Raw genomic sequence first — 17,994 nt, forward strand, 5'->3', positions numbered from 1 at the left:
TATATGTAATTTACACTGAGAAAAGTGCAGAGAAGCAAAAAAAAAAAAAAAAACAAGTTTATTACGTGCATGTGGACTTCAGGCATGTATAACATATGTTATATATAGATTATTTGAAGGTATGCTAATTATTAATATATGCTAATACAGTAGACAGTGGGGTATAATCTAGTAACAAATCCAACAAGGTTCATGAAAGGCTGGCCGTGTCTTAGTAATGAGATCAGTTCTTTTAAGCAGGTAATGTCATCAAGTCCAGATGCTGAGATCGCTATTGTTGTGTAATATGGACTTTGCCAGTGCATTTAATACTGTTTTCCATAGCAGTAAGGATACACAGACTACAGTGAAATATAATATATAAATAAAAATATATGTGAAATATATGTAGAAATTAACAAAGTATTCAAAGACTTGATGCAAAGAAGCATAGTAGTTTCAAAAAGGAACATATTTAATTGGTATAAATAGCAGTAATGTAACAAACGGATCAGTATTAGAATTACTTTTTTTCATTAAAGGAGTTTTAAAGGCAGAAGGTTTTTTTTATCTTAATGCATTCTATGCATTAAAGGGGTTGTAAACCTTTGTGTTTTTTCATCCTAATGTCTCCTATGCATTAAGGTGAAAAAATACCTGGCAGTGACCAGCCCCCAAGCCCCCCCATTTTACTTACCTGAGCCCTGGAACTTGACCCGCCGGGCATGCGCTGTCTCTCTGCCCGGGGTTCTTGGCTCTTGATTGGATAGATTGATAGCAGCACAGCCATTGGCTCCCACTGCTGGCAATCAAATCCAACGATGTGGGTGCCGGGGGGTGGGGCAGAATCATACATTCAGCAGCTATGGACACCGAATGCTGGACTCGGGAACGTGCCCGCAAGGTAACCCCCTCAGGGAAGCGCTTCCCTAGGGGGTTATCTGATGCGGGGAGGAGCCACGAGAGCTGCCAGGGGACCCCAGAAGTGCAGGTTCGGGGCCACTCTGTGCAAAATGAGCTGCACAGTGGAGGTAAGTATGATATGTTTGTTATTTAAAAAAAAACCCCTTACATTCACCTTAAAAAAAAAAAACCTTCTGTATGTAGCAGCCTCCCGAGCACCCCCATAATTACCTACCTAAGGTCCTTCTCTCTCCAGTGATGTCCACGATCCCCTTAGCCATCCAGGACACTCCTCCTGATTGGCTGAGACAGAGAAGCGGCGCCATTGGCTCCCACGGCTGTCAATCAAAACCAGTCATCCAATCAGGGGAGAGAGGGCGGGGCCAAGTCAGGGCTCTGTGTCTGAATGGATACACGAAGCTCTGACTGGGCTTGGGTATCCCCTGTAGCAAGCTGCTGGCTGAGGGGCACTCAAAGGAGGGAGGAGCTAGGAGCAGCAGAGGGACCCGAGAATAGGAGGATCCAGGCTGCTCTGTGCAAAACCAACTGCACAGAGAAGGGTAAGTATAACATGTTTGTTATTTAAAAAAAAAAAAAAAAAAAAAAAACACAAGCCTTTACAATCACTTTAACTCACTTTTAACCTTTTGGATGGAGTAAAAAGTAACAAAAATATTGACATTTTACTGATGGATTTTAAATTATGTAGTTATTTAAAATTCAGCAAAATACAACATATTACAGAAAGATTTTGACAAGTTAAATAAATGGCTTATAAAATCCCAGTGATTATGTATCAAATCCTAACAAACACAGATACATTTTGCTGCCATGATTTACTGCAAATTCACCATATATCTGATTGTTCTAGGTAACTGTGGGTGAGAAGAATTTTTGAGCAGAAAATTAGTCAAAGAACTACTTAACACCATCCATAATTATGACCCGGTGTATTTAACACATGTGAAGAGTTCATTCTTTGTATTTTTCTGTTTGTTTTTATTTATTCAATTTGACTGATGCATCCTTCACTATAAAAAGTATTATACCATGGTGATAAAGCCAGTGATGTCACAGGCAACCTCAGTAGACTCCCTCCCTGCACTGTTCATTATTCATGAGAAGCAAATGTTTTTTCTGTTACTCAAGATAAAAATGTGATTTGGTAATGCTGAAAAGTGTCCTACATATTCACATGAAGTAGAAATTGAATAGGTCTATTTTACATAAATTTTATTTACATGTCATCTCGTCCATCATAAATGCAAAAACATCTTAATCTACAGCTCAGTAGAGTGATGTGGAATAGACACTCGTTGAGCCATATTCTGACATAAATAAATCTGCAAATAGTTACTTTAAGTATTTTGCAGAATTTTTATACTTTAATCTGAAGGTATATTTTTCAACACTGAAGAGTAATTGACAACGGGACAGTAACATGACTGTTTTCAAAAACAGCATTTTGGAGAGTCAGAGGGGTGGGTTTACTAAATCAAATAGACTGTGCACTTTGCAAGAGCAGTTGCACTCTGCATGTGAAGTTGTTCTAGAGTTTAGTAAATGAGATGAAGCTCTGCTCACTTCCATCATTAAATCATGTGCAAACAAAAACACAGTTTTTTTTATTTTCCTTGCATGTGATTGGGTATTCTTTGCAAACTAAAGTTTTATCTCATTTACTAAACTCTTGAGCAACTGCACTTTCAAAGTACACAGTCTATTTGCCATTAGTAAATCCACCCCAGTGTGCCTCAGGAGTGAAGGGGCAGAGGTTCACCAATCTGAAAAGCTGCGACTAAAAATTGTTAAACAAATTCAGAATAATGTTACTGAACATATAATTGCAAAAATGTTAAACATATTATTATCTACAGTACATAATATCATCAAAAGATTCAGAGAATCTGGAGAGATCTCCTGGACAAGATTGAAAGGCAATTTTGGATGCCTGTGATCTTCAGGCCCTCAGATATGCACACTGCATTAATAATAAGCATGATTCTGTAATGGACATCACTTCATGGGCTTGGGAATACTTCCAAAATCACTGTATGTGAACGTAGTTTTCTGTGCCATCCAAACATGCAAGTTAAAGCTCTATCATGCAAAGGAGAAGACAAATTTGAACATGATTCAGAAACCCTGCCTTCTTCTTTGGGTTAAATCTCATTTAAAATGGTCTGTTGCAAAGTAGAAAACTGTTCTGTGGTCAGACAAATCAAAACTTGACATTTTTTTTTGCAACCATGGGTGAAGTGTCCTCTGGACTAAAGAAGAGAGGGACCATCCAGATTTTTGTCAGCGCTCAGTTCAAAAGACTGCATCTCTGATGGTATGGGGTGTATTAGTGCATATGGAAAAGGCAGCTTGCAAATCTGGAAAGGCAACATAAATGCTGAAAGATACAGTATCTCACAAAAGTGAGTACACCCTTAACATTTTTGTAAATATTTTATTATATCTTTTCATGTGACAAAACTGAAGAAATGACACTTTGCTACAATGTAAAGTAGTGCGTGCCAAGACCATACAGTGGTTTAACAGGACAGATTCCACTCAGAACAGGCCTCGCCATGGTCGACCAAAAAAGTTGAGTGCACATGCTCAGCATCATATCCAAAAGTTGTCTTTGGGAAATAGACGTATGAGTGCTGCTGTCAGGAAGGGCATGCCAGCACCCAAGATGGCTGCCAAAGAAGACAACCTGTTACCTCTGGCTGTCAGGAAGGGCATGCCAGCACCCAAGATGGCTGCCGAAGAAGATGACCTGTTACCTCTGCCCCTGTCAGAATGCCATTGGTGCACACGCACCCTGTGACAGCTTTTGACACCCAAACAGGTTACTTAAACTCGGTCAGTTTCCAGACTCACTGCTGTCTGCTCTACAGCGTTCTCTGTGTATCCTGCAATTACTTACCTGACTTCTGTTCCTGTTGTGACCCAGCTTGCTTCCTGACGTTCCTGTTTCCTGTCTGCATCCGACCCCGGCTTGTCCTCTACTCCGCACCTGCCTGCGCCTTCTGCCACTTCTCTGCCAGTCTGCTGACCCGGCCTGTAATCTGATTTCACTTCCACTTCAGCCTCTGTTCCTGATGTCCCCATTTGTGTATAACCCGGCCTGCCTGTAACTGCCTTCTCTTCAGCCTCGAGGGTGCCACCATCCCTTCTGCTGCACCTGCACTTCTGCCTGTGGGGACCGGTTGTCTACTCGCTCCAGCTACCTGCCTACAACTGCTCTGGGATTCCTACAGACACCTCTACAGCCTGGCCGAGTGCTCCGATCCAGCTCCAGGTTCAGCAATCCCGCCAGGCACTCGTGCGACTCTGCATCTCGGTGTTTCCTGTCAGCTCTATCAGGGGCTCCAAGCCAGAGTTGTAAGAGAGGCCGTCCTCTGCATATCAGGCTCCATCACCAGGTACATGACAGCTGCCAGCATTGCTGCAGAGGTTGAAGGGGCGGGGGGGTCAACCTGTCAATAATCAGACCATATGCCACACACTGCATAAAATTGGTCCTCATGGCTGTTGTCCCAGAAGGAAGCCTCTTCTAATGATGATTCACAAGAATGCCTGCAAACAGTTTGCTGAAGACAAGCAGACTAAGGACATGGATTACTGGAACCATCTCCTGTGGTCTGATGAGACCAAGATAAGCTTATTTGGTTCAGATGGTGTCAAGCGTGTGTTGCGGCAACCAGGTGAGAAGTACAAAGACAAGTTTGTCTTGAATACAGTCAAGCATGGTGGTGGGAGTGTCATGGTCTGGGGCTCCATGAGTGCTGCCGGTATTGGGGAGCTACAGTTAATTGAGGAAACCATGAATGCCAACATGTACTGTGACATACTGAAGAAGAGCATGATCCCCTCCCTTCAGAGACTGGGCCACAGGGCAGTATTGCAACATGATAACGACCCCAACACACCTTCGAAACGACCACTGCCTTGCTAAAGAAGCTGAGGATAAAAGGTGATGGACTGGCCAAGCATGTCTCCAGACCTAAACCCTATTGCGCATCTGTGGGGCATTCTTAAATGGAAGGCGGAGTAGCGCAAGGTCTCTAACATTTACCAGCTCTGTGATGTCGTCATAAAGGAGTGGAAGAGGACTCCAGTGGCAACCTGTGAAGCTCTGGTGAACTCCATGCCCAAGGGGGTTAAGGCAGTTCTGGAAAATAATGGTGGCCACACAAAATATTGACACTTTGGGCCCAATTTGGACATTTTCACTTAGGGGTGTACTCACTTTTGTTGCCAGCGGTTTAGACATTAAAGGCTGTGTGTTGTTATTTTGAGGGGACAGCAAATTTACACTGTTATACAAGCTGTACACTCACTACTTTACATTGTAGCAAAGTATAATTTCTTCAGTGTTGTCACATGAAAAGATATAATAAAATATTTACAAAAATGTGAGGGGTGTACTCACTTTTGTGAGATACTGTATATCCAGGTATCACATACCTGGTGGAGACTGGAATGTGATGGAGGCCTCCCTTGCTCCTCCCGCCTACACTCCTGAAGGTGGGAACAGAAAGTGTAAAGGCAAGGAGTGGCACGAGTGCCGAGTAGCTGGCTGTTGATGTCCCCTCCGAAGGTGGGTAGAGCTGGCAGCCAAGATCCTTGGAACAGGAAGCGGAAGCAGCTGGGCACCAGAGCATGGACAGGAGCAGAATCAGGAGAAGAGCAGTAGTCAGCAACAACTGGGCAGCAGGGCACTGAATCAGCATGCAAGAGGAAGTCCAGAGGGCAGGCCAAGGTCGAGGAACAGCCGGGCAATGCGGTACCAAGTCAGCAGGCAGATATAAACAGGCCGAAGTCAGGGTACCAGGTAACAGGTGAAGGAGCAAGCACAGGGGAAGTCCAAGACGAGCCGGGGCAAACACGAGCAGACAGGAACACAGGATCAGGACTTGATGGTTAAGGAAAAAGCTGAAGATCATCCAGCACTTGTTTGCAGTAACAGAACAGTTTAAATAGGCCACTGGGCGCCAAGTGCTAATTGGTGTGTGCACGAGCACACACGCACACTCGCTTGTGCACCAATGCGCGCACACTCGTGCACGACGAACTGACATTGCAGGCATTCTGTTTGACCTTTGCTCATGAATATTAGCATGGGTGCAATGTGTGCGAGAATGAACAGGTATCTGTACTGGCCTTTTGATGGTGGAAGTCCGGTTTACCTTACACCAGGTTTTGGAGCAGCATATGCTCCCATCCAGATGATGCGTATTTTAGCAGGACAATGCTAAACCACATACTACATCTATGACAACAACATGGCTTCGTAGTAGTAGAGTCCAGGTGCTTAACTGGCTTTCCTGAAGTCCAGACCTTTCACCAATTAAAAATATTTGTTTTTTTTTTTTAAACAAAAATTACGACAATGAAGACCCAAAACTGTTGAGCAGTTACAATCCTATATCAGGCAAGAACGGGACAACATTCTCCTCAGTTCCTAGACTTTCACAGAGAGCTGTTAAAAGAGGAGAGGATGCTGCACCATGGTAAACATGGTTCTGTCCGACCTTTTTTGAGACATGTTGCTGCCATTAATTTCAAAAGTACCTTATTCTTTTCCTTAAGTGGTATATTTTATTAGTTTAAACATTTAATGTGTTTCCTATTTTCTGTTGTGAATAAAATATGGGTTTATGGGTGAGGGTGGAGCCGGCAGCCAGAGCGGATGGAGCTGAGAGAGAGGAGCGCTGATTCGGGTGCTATACAGCTATCCACAGTAACGTGACACAGTCTAATTGCGACCAGGAAGATAGCAAAGACAGTGGAGAACAGTAATACAACCATGTCTAAACGAAAGGAGTGAGAGGGGCCATGAAAACTGACTGAATTCTTCCCCTCAGTCCCATCCAGGCCGATCCAAGATGGCGCCAGCACTGAGAGGCATGCTTCCCTGTCACAAGCCAGCAGTGTCCCCTGCAATGGAGAGGGTGAGTCGCCTGACACAGCCACACAGCGCACATCCTCATCCTCAGCCTCCAATAGCCCTGTGAAGCAGAAAAGGAGATTAAACTTCCCAGATGCCAACCCTGATGAGAATAGCCTGAGGGAGGAGGAAATGGAGTAGTCTATTGAATACAGCCAGAAGCTGGATGCATTCCCCACCTCAGGCTTACCTATGACTGATGTTACCATGAAGGATATGATCCTTACTCTTAGAGGGGCTATACAGCAGGATATAGCTAGATTTATGCGCTCCACAAACAAGGAAATGGCTGAATTAGGAGACAGAATTGATTTTGTGGAGAACAAAATGGGAGATTTCACCTCAGCACACAATGATGCCCACTCTGAGGTGGAGGATGAGCTTAAAGCCCTAAGGTTATAGGTCACAGACCTTGAAGATAGGTCGCGCAGGAATAATGTTAAATTTAAGGGATCCCTGAAACAGTTAAACCGGCAGACCTGCACCCCTTTCTCCAGCAGCTCATGGTGAAAGCTCTTCCATCCCTCACGCCTGCAGATCTTATCATTGACAGGGCCCACGGGCTGCCTAAGCCATCCCATCTACCTGAGAGAATACCCCAGGATGTCATAGCTAGAATTCACTTTTACCACATCAAAGATCAACTCATGAGATTCTCCAGACAAAATAATACCCTCCCGGATCCCTATGCAAGCATTACCCTCTATGCCGACCTCTCACAAGCCACAATGTCGGCCAGAAATAATCTGATTTCCATAACCAAAATGCTGCAAAATCATAAAATCCTCTATAGATGGGGTTTCAAAGCAAAAATTCTACTGGACAGGAATAATGAATCCCAACCTATATCATCCCTGGAAAAGGGATTGGAGCTGTTGAGCAAATGGGGACTACTACCCCCCAATGATAACCCTGCATTCATGGGCCCATCGTCTTCCTGAAGAGAGCCTAAAAAAAAAAAAAATACACCCACGGCAAGGGATAACAATCTTGGCACCCACCTCCTCTCATTATATTACAGGAATTTCTCCCTGAACCTATGTGTGAAGATTTAGCTACCAATGCCTTATTTGTTAACATGCCTACATCGGTCAATGCAGTGAGCACCTGCTGAACTGAAACAATTTTCCTCCAGATTTATTTCTGGGATTGTCCCGAATTCACCCAGTTTGTGAAAGTTCTAACCTACTTTTTGATGTTTGTTATGAGTTTTTTTTCTCTTCTCAATCTTCCATGTTACAGGAACTTCATCACACTTCGCTCAGAATGCAATCCTTTTCATCCCACTAACTGAGCTTATTTATGCACACCTACCTGATTATACCACTAGATGGCTCTGCAGGACTACTATTCAGGTGAATGTCTCTTAAAATAATGTCTCTTAATGCTAGAGGCCTAAACAGCCCTTACAAATGCAGGACAATGTGGAAAACGGCTTTGGATCACAACTGCGATGTATGGTGTATACAAGAGAGACACACTTCCCAAGCCTCAACCCTCTGAAATGTACCCACAATAAATTTCAGCACATCTTTACTGCGAATGACTCTGTTAAACGCAATGGGGTACTAATAGCTATTAAGGACTCTATTACATTTGCACTTCTAGACAAATTTATTGATTTCCATGGTAGGTTTATAATATTAGTGGCTGAACTCAATAAAACCCAATATACCTTGGTTAACCTGTATGCACCAAATAGGAAACCAGTGAAATTCATCCGCAAAGCTTTAAAGAAGGCAAAACAGATGATGAAGGGCAATTTAGTGACACGTGGATATTTCAATGATCAAATGGACTCCTCCCAAGTGGGACAGAGGTGTCGACCGCCCTTGGGCCCGTATTGCCTGACACAAGATCTATATGATCCATGGCGATGCCTCCATACCACTGAGAGGGACTATACCCATTTCTCATCGGTACACTAAAGCTATTCCAGGATAGATTTTTTCCTCCCTGATAAATACACTGTGCAGAAAGTGACCAAAGCGGCTATCCACAATATAACATGGTCGGACCACGCTCCCATCATGGTTAATATTGAGGATACACGCAAAGTACACCACGCACCACTATGGCATAATAACACTTATCTCCTCTCTAACCCCCAAATCAAAGAGGAAATTCTGAATAAACTAGAGGGAGTACTTCATGTTTAATAATACCACCGATTGTAATCCTTCCACGGTTTGTTGTGCGCATAAGGCTTTCTCAAGAGGAGCCCTAATCCAAATAGCCGCTCGAGAAAAAAAGAAAAAAAAACACAACGCATATCACAACTATCCAATTGCATTGCTGAATTGGAGTCCAAACATAAATTTAAATATAAACTAGCTAAAACTAACACGCTACTAACCTGCCTTAATGCCTGCCGTGAAGAACTACGACAAGCACTAAGAGAGGACTATGATCTCTACTTGAAAAGCCTTAAACTTTCCTACTACTCCCAGAGTAATAGAGCAAGTAAATTATTAGCATCCCAACTTAAACAACGCCAAACCGGAACTAATCTAACGATGATCAAACACCATCTTGTACATTTAAAAAACCCCAGAGATATTGCCAATGTTTTTAAAGATCCTTATATAACCTCAACCAAGATCCGAACACGTACCAACCTACTGACAAGGAGATTAACACATTCTTGCAGAAGATTAACCTCCCCTCACTAGATATGCAATCACTTCAGCAATTAAACTGGCCAATCACTTCTGATGAAATCATTGCAGTTATAAAAGCATTACCTAAACACAAATCCCCTGGAGAAGATGGCTTCTCAGCCGAGTATTATCAAGCATTCGCACCCCTTCTTACCACTACACTCGAAGGCTATAATGCGACAGCAAACTCAGGCACATTTCCCAATGAAATGCTTTAAGCAATAATTGTAACTATACTAAAACCCGGAAAAGATCCTTCCCACCCCTAGAACTTCAGGCCCATCTCTTTATTAAACACAGATCTTAAAATGTATGCTAAGGTACTCGCCAACAGACTGATGGAATTCACAACTACACTGGTAGTACTTGACCAAGTGGGATTTGTTAAGGGATGGCAGGCCCCAGACAGAACCAGAAGAATGATTAACTTGATAAGATATGTAGAAGTTACACACACACACACACACACACACACACACACACACACACACACACAGACACACAGTGTTTTCTTGGCCCTAGATGCAGAAAAGGCCTTTTATCGAGTACATTGGGGGTATCTGTCTCAAGTACTTACCAAATTCAGACTCAATGGCTTTGTTCACTCAGCAATAATGTCACTCTATTCCAACCCCACGGCCAAAGTATACACCTCCGGAATGTTATCTGACTCATTCTGTCTTTCAAACGGGATACGTTGTCTGCTCTCCCCAAAAATGTACTCCCTAGTCATAGAGCCACTGGCAGAACTAATAAGATCTAGCGAAAATGAGGAAGGAATTAATACAGGACCCAAGGATCACAAACTAGGACTTTTTACTGATGACGTTATACTAATTCTAACTAATCCTGAATCCTCTGTACGTGCAGTACAAAAACTACTAAAATTACTTTGGGAAATTGTCCTACTACAAAGTTAATAAAGTTAATACTAATAAATGCTTTGCTCTCCCTGTACACCTATCTAAGGGCAAAATCCTCCAGATGAAAAACGTTTTCCCCTGCAACTGGGATTCACCAGCCATTACATACCTAGGTATATAATTAACCCACCAGACCTCCAACCTGTATGAAACTAACTTCCCTCCGTTATTATCTTGCATAAAAGAAGAATTCTCTCAACTCACCAAAATCCATCTAACCTGGGTTGGACAAATTGCAGCTTACCAGATGCAAATCTTGCCTAAACTGCTCTACTTTATTAGAACCCTCCCTATTCCTATCCCACTAAAATTCTTTTCCAATCTAGCAACCGCCCTAAGACACTTTATTTGGACAGGTAAAAAAAAACCCAGGGTATCTAAAACATCTATATAAACACAGACATCTGGGAGGTTGTGGACTACCCAATGCCCAGATCTACTATCAGACTGCTTTAATGGACCAATTAAAATACTGGTTCTCAAAACAGGAGGATAACTTATGGTCCAGCATTGAGCAGGAAATTACACTGGGACACAACGTTCCGGCATTATTAATAGCCTCTACTATGCACCACAACCCCACCACTCCCTCTTACCCGATTATACAAGCCACAACCAAGGTCTGGGCTTCATTCAGTAACAAAAAATTTCCAGAAGAACAAACCTTCCATTTAAAAATTCCTATAGCAACGTATCAATACCTCATTCAGGGTTTTTCAACCCATCCTTGGAAACAGGAAGGTATTCACTTCTCCACAGATGACCTAACAAATCCAAGTACCCTTGATACCTTTGAAAGCCATCGAATAATTCACTACAACAAGAAAAACCCAACCTCCCCTATAGTAGTGCCACTTCCGTTATGGAACTATCTAAAAAAAAAACAGAACAGCTTCTAACATTAAAAAGGTATATCCTTTTGCTATAAATACTGTAACTACCACCCTTTACATTCTAAATTACCAGTAATGATCAAATAGGAAAGGGAACTGAAAAAAACATTCCCTTTACCTCAATGGCTCCTGGCTATAAAATACAACAGCAAGTCTTCAAGGTGTGGACCATTGGGATAATGCACAAAAAATACTTCATAGGTGGTACATGACCCCAATGCGTCTACACACTATGAATTCAAACTTCTTCCCTTTGAGTTGGAGGGAATGCCACTGTCAGGGCAACCTCCTACTCATACTGTGGCACTGTAGGGGTGACAGGTTTTTTCCTCATAAAGAGGAAACCTCTACGTATATTATTGGGAACCCTGGAAAAAGCATTGCAATATATTGTGTATATACAATATACTTTGCATACTATGCTTGTTAAATGTACAATGCTTACCTGTTCACTATGTCTGTACATTTTACTGTTTAATAAAAAAAACTATGGTTGAAAAGAAAATATGGGTTTATGAGATTTGAAAATCAATGCATTCTGTTTTTATGTAAATTTTACACAGCGCCCCAACTTTTTGGAATTGGCGTTGTACCTGCCTGTTCACAATCTTCTTTAAAATGTACAGTGAGCTGCACATGCGCAGATCAGTGTAGAATCTCAGCACACCTTTGTGCAGGAATTAATGGAAGGGGATCATTCACCACCTGCCATTCAAAATAGCAGAGGACTCAACACCTGGAAGAAATTGGGAAATCAATGTTGGGATGAGCAAGGGATGGAGGGGAGGTGAGTATTTGTGAACATTAGTTCTGCCTTATGTAAGGAATAGCATTTTTTTTTTCATTTAAATTAGAAATTATGACATACAAATCCAGGACATTAGAATGACCTAAACACCAGAAAAATTATATACAAGATGATAATTATTGTAGTAACATTTATAAATGAATGCTGCTTTTAATTAGTTTTTTAGAACACACCTTTATTGCATGCATTATGTATACTTTAGGTTAGTGTTTCTCAACTCCAGTCCTCAAGGCGTCCCAACAGGTCATGTTCTCAGGCTTAGCATTATTTTGCATAGGTGATTTGATCAGTTTCACTGCGTTAGTAAATACCACAGCCGTTTCATCTGAAGGAAATCCTGAAAACATGACCTGTTGGGGGTATTTGAGGACTAGAGTTGAGAAACACTGCTTTAGGTTATAGGTTGACTAGTGTGGGATTTACATGTACCATATTGTACATATTAGTTTACACCCTGGGTGCTCAACCTGTGGCCCTCCAGCTGTTGTAGAACTACAAGTCCCATCATGCTTCTGCTTTGGAAGTCATGCTTGTAACTTTCAGCCTTGCAATGCCTCATGGGAATTCACCTTGCGTAATTAGTTCCGCAACAGCTGGAGGGCCAAAGGTTGAGCACTCATGGTTTACACCATTGTAGTCTTGAGTGCATGACTAGGAAAAGGACATGTTGGTTGATAAGGGTGTCTGCACTGCCTACATTGCCCTTTGAGTTACCTTATTAAAGAACCTTAACATGTATTACATGAATGCATTCAACCAACTACTGATATCTGGGTAACACAACAATAGTTCTATAGGCAGAAATTTTGAAAATAGGAAATATTAGAACTTGATGAAGATATAAAAACACCAATATGTGTAATTATGAGTTCAGTAAAAATGTTAAATATTTTTTTTAATGGAGCTTGTGTAATTACCTTTGTTTGACCTGGTATCATCTTTTAATACACTCTACATCAGCAATCACACAAAGAGCGAGGGGCAGCAGTAGGAACCAATTTGTTTTGCAGTGCGCACAAGCTGGTAAGGTGCAATCCAATCTGTCCAATCTAACAGGAGGAGAGAGCAGAGTGAATAGAGAGATACACCATCACTGTGCTGCCTCCCTTTTCCTGTCCAATCACAGGTTGGGATCAAAGAGCTGGCCAAGCTATACTGCCTAATTGCAGTAGAGAAAAGTCAGGCCATTAACCTGGCTGTGCTATGGACATTAATACAAATCCTTTCCAGGTAAAATATTCTCATACATCTATTTCTGAAAATATAGTAATCTGTTTGACAGGAGTCCAGCGAATTGTCCAGTAAATATTTAGCTCTCCTGCAACCTTCCCCCCCCCACACTCCTCCAAAGCATGCATGGGTCACCTCCATACTTAAAAGTCCCTAGCTGGACAGCACCAGACTGAACAACCTAAGATCCAATTCCCTGTCCTTAACTGTCTGCACCACTACCTCATGAAAACAACCTTCTTGATCCCTCAAAGTCTGGATTTTGCCTACAATAGTCCACAGAACCTGCCCCTCTAAAACTCACTAACAACTGACTTACTGCTAAAACCACTGGCTATTACTCGATACTAATATTTTTAGACCTTTCTGCTGCCTTTGATACAGTTTACCACCAACTCCTCTTTAAACAAAAAATCACCCCCTTGTCTTTCAAGACTTTGCTGTTTCCTGGTTGTCCTCCCACCTATCTAAGCATTTTTTCAATGTCACCTACAACTCCATCTCCTCCTCTCCTCTTTCCTTTAAAATAGCCCCATGGTTCTGTCCTTAGACCCCTTCTATTCTATTCTCTACCTACATGTATTTCCTTGGTCACTCGATAATGTCAGGTATCTGTGATAGTAAGCACTTGTAATGTAGATCATCAACTTGTGATTCCCCAGGGCATGGAAATTAAGGCCCAGCCTACTTCTTCACAAGGGTCCCTGATGGTGGGGATGTTCTTGCAACAAGCTGGAATCAGACTGTGACCCCCGGGTACGCCCAGCTGAGAATGCGGAGACCATGCGCATGTACAGACTACAACTGCAGGAGACAGAAGGAAATCCAAAAAACAAGTCGAGGTTGGGGTGGGTAGCAGGCAAGCACAGATGGAAGACAAAGCCTGGGTCGGTACAAAGGAAGTCAGACACAGAATACATGTAATAGTAGACAAACAGGAGCTCCCAGGAGAACTAGGCAGTTGCTCAGGCAATGTGGGCTGCACTGAGCATGCGTTATATTGGTAAGCAAACTGGGAGGCGGGCCAAGGAGTGATGGAAGGGAAAGGAAAGGAAATATATACCTGCAGAATAGCAGGTGATGCCCATAGGTGAGCACAGAAGCCAAACACCACATGTTAAAGGAATCAGAGAACTTGGAGAAGCACTGCAGCAAGGAAGTAAGAATTACACATGCAGGAGCACTGCAGGCTAAATTATGACAGATAACCTCTGACAGCTTCAAACACCATCTCTATGCTGATGGCACCCAAATTTATCTTTCTGCTCCTCATCTCACCCTTTCAGTCCCCTTTCACATTAATAATTTCCTAATTACTATCTTAGTATGGATAATCACACCACTTCCTAAAATGAAATATTTGTAAAGAAAATATTTCCACCCCACATGCACCCTCCCCTGACTTTTTCATTAAGATCAATAATATGTTGGATCATGCTAAAGTTCTAGGTGTAGTCCTGGACTTGGACTTGTCCTTTCATCCCCAAATCCAGATACCGCCCAAATGTTGCCACCTTCACCTGTGTAACAATTCCGAAATATGCCCCTTTTTAACCAAGGAAACAACAAAGCTAGTCATTCACCCATGTGTTATCTCATGCCTAGACTATTGCAACTCTCTTCTCATTGGCCTAACTCTACACAAACTATACCCTCTTTAGCCTATTATGAATGCTGCTGCTGGCTTCCAGTGAATAGAATTCAAACCAGTAACAGCATACAAAGCCATCCACAACTTGAAATATCAATCAAACCATCTTCTTCAGACCTCCCAAGACCTCCTGCTCTAGCTCGCTTATCACTTCCTATTATGCTTGTATGCAGTATTTCTTCAGAGCATCTGAAACTCTCTACTCCAATCTGTTCAGCTAACTCTCATTTGGTCTGCAAGTTCAGTGACTCCTGAAAATGAATCTCTTCAGGAAAGTCTATCTCATTGCTGCATAACAACTTCAATTTCCTTTCTTCATCAACTCATCCCCCTACAGTTATCACTTTGCTATTATTTTGTACGTTTTTACAAACAGGGCCCTCCTAACCCTCTTGTCTTGAATTGTATTGTAACTGTTGCGCCTCCCTTTATATTCTCAGTCTCTCACCATTAACGTTGTGCATGAGGCCTTATTCTTTAATATCTTAAATGTTAAAAGGATTAGAAAAACATACAGAGAGACAATAAGCCAATTTTTTTAGAGTATGAAGAAGTGCACAAAGTTTTGTGGTAAATTTTTTTTATTAAATGTTTATTATAAAGAGTTTGACCCCTAAACGCTGTTATTCTCTTGACTGTCCATTAAATAGGACAGATGTCCTTTCTCTCCTTGTGGCACTGATGTCTGAGGTGCCCTTTTACTCTCCTCACCCCTGTTCTTATTTATTTAGACATGGAAAAGAGTAATCTGCGCTATGTGTAAATACTGTACCTACAAATAACAATTGACACTGCAGCTTACAAGAGGACTTTATTACAGGGTCTGACCATGTATCAGTGAGAATATATAAAAATTATATATAAAATTTTTTATTTTTTTTTTACGGTATATGCTGTCATGCTTGCATCAGGAAAGGAAAATTACCATTAGGTAAGTAGGGATGAGCCGAACACCCCCCGCTTCGGTTCGCACCAGAACCTGCGAACGGACCGAAAATTCGCACAAACGTTAGAACCCCATTGACGTCTATGGGACTCGAACGTTCAAAATCAAAAGTGCTCATTTTAAAGGCTAATTTGCATGGTATTGTCCTAAAAAGGGTTTGGGGACCTGGGTCCTACCCCAGGGGACTTGTATCGATGCAAAAAAAACTTTTAAAAACGGCCGTTTTTTTTCGAGAGCAGTGATTTTAATGATGCTTAAAGTAAAAAAAAAAAAAAAGTGAAATATTCCTTTAAATATTGTACCTGGGGGGTGTCTATAGTATGCCTGTAAAGTGGCGCGTGTTTCCCGTGTTTAGAACAGTCCCTGCACAAAATGTCATTTTTAAAGGAAAAAATCTCATTTAAAACTGCTTGCGGGTTTAATGTAATGTCGGGTCCTGGCAATATGGATGAAAATCAGTGAGACAAACGGCATGGGTATCCCCCAGACCATTACCAGGCCCTTTGGGTCTTGTATGGATATTAAGGGGAACCCCGCACCCAAATTAAAATAAGGAAAGGTGTGGGGCCACCAGGCCCTATATACTCTGAACAGCAGTATACAGGCGGTGCAAACAAGACAGGGACTGTAGGTTTGTTGTTAAGTAGAATCTGTTTGTAATTTTTAACGGGTACATTTTTAACGTGTTTAGCTCCAGCCAAAAAATCTTTTTTAAGCTTTTTGGAAAACATAGGGAAGGGTTATCACCCCTGTGACATTTGTTTTGCTGTCTTTCCTCCTCTTCAGAAGATTTCACCTCACTTTTTGTCCCAATGACAAATGTTTTTTGAAAATGTGGGGTTTTTTGTGGAACAAGGATTGGAAAGCATCAGTGGAAAGGAGAAATGTTTTTCCCATATTAACTCTTACAGAGATAATTTCCCTTCCTAGGGGTAGATTTCATCTCACTTCCTGTTGTCTCCTTCCGTTTGCAAGTAGGAGTCGTTTGTAAGTTAGATGTTTGAAAGTAGGGGCCTGCCCTATATACTCAGCAGCAATTTGGGCCTTAGGTTTTGTTGTGGCCACAAGACTGTAAGCCCTCACAGGGCCCTGCTGTGAAATATTAGATCAAGAATTGTAATTACATGCCCCTGTTGAACAAGGGCAGAAAAATTGGGCCTTTGGTGGTGGTGGTGCCACAACACTGTAAGTCCTCACTTGCTCTTGGTGGGTGCAGAAATGGGCCCTGCTGTGAAATATTAGATCAAGAATTGTAATTACATGCCCCTGTTGAACAGGGGCTGAAAAATTAGGCCTTAGGCACTGGTGCTGGTGCCACAACACTGCAACCCCTCACAGATACTCTAGTTGGAACGCAGAAATGAGCCCTGCTGCAAGGTATTGCATCAAAAATTGTAATTACAGGCCCCTGTTAAACAGGGGCTGAAAAATTGGGCCTTAGGCACTGGTGCTGGTGCCACAACACTGCAACCCCTCACAGATACTCTAGTTGTAACGCAGAAACAAGCCCTGCTGCAAAGTATTGCATCAAAAATTGTAATTACATGCCCCTGTTAAACAGGGGCTGAAAAATTGGGCCTTAGACACTGGTGGTGGCGCCCAGAACCAAAAATGTTCTTACAAGCTATCAGCATGATGATTGAGGAGGAAGAGGATAATTACTCAGGGATAGTCACTCAGCATCAGCATAGGCAGTCTTTGAAGGGATCTGAGATTTCGAAAAAAATTATTCGGTTACATCAGCATCAGGTGCTTGGTAGCTGGTGGTGATCCAAGACTGATTCATTTTTATGAAGGTCAGTCGATTGACCGAGTCTGTGGACAGACGCACCCTGTGATCGGTTACAAAGCCTCCAGCAGCACTGAATGTGCGTTCCGAAAGAACGCTGGATGCAGGACAGGCCAGTAGCTCAATTGCATACTGTGCAAGCTCTGGCCAGTGATCCATCCTCAAGACCCAGTAACCCAGAGGATTTTCGGTGGGAAAAGTGTCCAAGTCAGATCTTGCCCCTAGGTATTCCTGCACCATGTCAAACAGACGCTGGCGATGGTTG

Source organism: Aquarana catesbeiana, linkage group LG05, assembly GCF_042186555.1.
Source record: "Aquarana catesbeiana isolate 2022-GZ linkage group LG05, ASM4218655v1, whole genome shotgun sequence".
Lineage (NCBI taxonomy): Eukaryota > Metazoa > Chordata > Amphibia > Anura > Ranidae > Aquarana > Aquarana catesbeiana.